Raw genomic sequence first — 2,500 nt, 5'->3', positions numbered from 1 at the left:
CTCAGCACCCTGGAACCCCCCGGGTGGCACAGGGCTGGATGGGGCTTTCGTATAGCAGGGACGGTGCTGCCTCTCGCTTCGCTCGCTGTTCGCCGCTCACCGCTCGCTCGCTCAGCCAAAAATGGCCAGTTTTGGCCCGTTTTTGGGCTGTTTTGGCCTGTTTTTGGTCCGTTCTTGCATGGCGCGGTGACCGTCGTGAGCGGAGCAAAACGTCAGCCATCTCAGCACCCTGGAACCCCCCGGGTGGCACAGGGCTGGATGGGGCTTTCGTATAGCAGGGACGGTGCTGCCTCACGCTTCGCTCGCTGTTCGCCGCTCGCCGCTCGCTCGCGCAGCCAAAAATGACCAGTTTTGGCCCGTTTTTGGGCTGTTTTGGCCTGTTTATGGTCCGTTCTTGCGTGGTGCGGTGACCGTCGTGAGGCGGAGCAAAACGTCAGCCATCTCAGCACCCTGGAACCCCCCGGGTGGCACAGGGCTGGATGGGGCTTTCGTATATAGCAGGGACGGTGCTGCCTCTCGCTTCGCTCGCTGTCCGCCACTCGCCGCTCGCTGCGCAGCCAAAAATGGCCAGTTTTGGCCCGTTTTTGGGGCCGTTTTGGCCAGTTTTTGGCCTGTTCTTGCATTGCGCGGTGACCGTCGAGAGCGGAGCAAAACGTCAGCCATCTCAGCACCCTGGAACCCCCCGGGTGGCACAGGGCTGGATGGGGCTTTCGTATAGCAGGGACGGTGCTGCCTCTCGCTTCGCTCGCTGTCCGCCGCTCGCCGCTCGCTCGTGCAGCCAAAAATGGCCAGTTTTGGCCCGTTTTTGGGCCGTTTTGGCCAGTTTTTGGCCTGTTCTTGCATTGCGCGGTGACCGTCGAGAGCGGAGCAAAACGTCAGCCATCTCAGCACCCTGGAACCCCCCGGGTGGCACAGGGCTGGATGGGGCTTTCGTATAGCAGGGACGGTGCTGCCTCTCGCTTCGCTCGCTGTCCGCCGCTCGCCGCTCGCTCGTGCAGCCAAAAATGGCCAGTTTTGGCCCGTTTTTGGGCCGTTTTGGCCAGTTTTTGGCCTGTTCTTGCATTGCGCGGTGACCGTCGAGAGCGGAGCAAAACGTCAGCCATCTCAGCACCCTGGAACCCCCCGGGTGGCACAGGGCTGGATGGGGCTTTCGTATAGCAGGGACGGTGCTGCCTCTCGCTTCGCTCGCTGTCCGCCGCTCGCCGCTCGCTCGTGCAGCCAAAAATGGCCAGTTTTGGCCCGTTTTTGGGCCGTTTTGGCCAGTTTTTGGCCTGTTCTTGCATTGCGCGGTGACCGTCGAGAGCGGAGCAAAACGTCAGCCATCTCAGCACCCTGGAACCCCCCGGGTGGCACAGGGCTGGATGGGGCTTTCGTATAGCAGGGACGGTGCTGCCTCTCGCTTCGCTCGCTGTCCGCCGCTCGCCGCTCGCTCGTGCAGCCAAAAATGGCCAGTTTTGGCCCGTTTTTGGGCCGTTTTGGCCAGTTTTTGGCCTGTTCTTGCATTGCGCGGTGACCGTCGAGAGCGGAGCAAAACGTCAGCCATCTCAGCACCCTGGAACCCCCCGGGTGGCACAGGGCTGGATGGGGCTTTCGTATAGCAGGGACGGTGCTGCCTCTCGCTTCGCTCGCTGTCCGCCGCTCGCCGCTCGCTCGCGCAGCCAAAAATGGCCAGTTTTGGCCCGTTTTTGGGCCGTTTTGGCCAGTTTTTGGCCTGTTCTTGCATTGCGCGGTGACCGTCGAGAGCGGAGCAAAACGTCAGCCATCTCAGCACCCTGGAACCCCCCGGGTGGCACAGGGCTGGATGGGGCTTTCGTATAGCAGGGACGGTGCTGCCTCTCGCTTCGCTCGCTGTCCGCCGCTCGCCGCTCGCGCAGCCAAAAATGGCCAGTTTTGGCCCGTTTTTGGGCCGTTTTGGCCAGTTTTTGGCCTGTTCTTGCATTGCGCGGTGACCGTCGAGAGCGGAGCAAAACGTCAGCCATCTCAGCACCCTGGAACCCCCCGGGTGGCACAGGGCTGGATGGGGCTTTCGTATAGCAGGGACGGTGCTGCCTCTCGCTTCGCTCGCTGTTCGCCGCTCGCCGCTCGCTCGCGCAGCCAAAAATGGCCAGTTTTGGCCCGTTTTTGGGCTGTTTTGGCCAGTTTTTGGCCTGTTCTTGCGTGGTGCGGTGACCGTCGTGAGCGGAGCAAAACGTCAGCCATCTCAGCACCCTGGAACCCCCCGGGTGGCACAGGGCTGGATGGGGCTTTCGTATAGCAGGGACGGTGCTGCCTCTCGCTTCGCTCGCTGTTCGCCGCTCGCCGCTCGCTCGCGCAGCCAAAAATGGCCAGTTTTGGCCCGTTTTTGGGCTGTTTTGGCCTGTTTTTGGGCTGTTCTTGTGTGGCGCGGTGACCGTCGTGAGCGGAGCAAAATGTCAGCCATCTCAGCACCCTGGAACCCCCCGGGTGGCACAGGGCTGGATGGGGCTTTCGTATAGCAGGGACGGTGCTGCCTCGCGCTTCG

Source organism: Musa acuminata, unplaced genomic scaffold (genome assembly GCF_036884655.1).
Source record: "Musa acuminata AAA Group cultivar baxijiao unplaced genomic scaffold, Cavendish_Baxijiao_AAA HiC_scaffold_978, whole genome shotgun sequence".
NCBI lineage: Eukaryota > Viridiplantae > Streptophyta > Magnoliopsida > Zingiberales > Musaceae > Musa > Musa acuminata.
The sequence above is the reverse complement of the archived record's forward strand: the minus strand, read 5'-3'. Positions refer to the sequence as shown.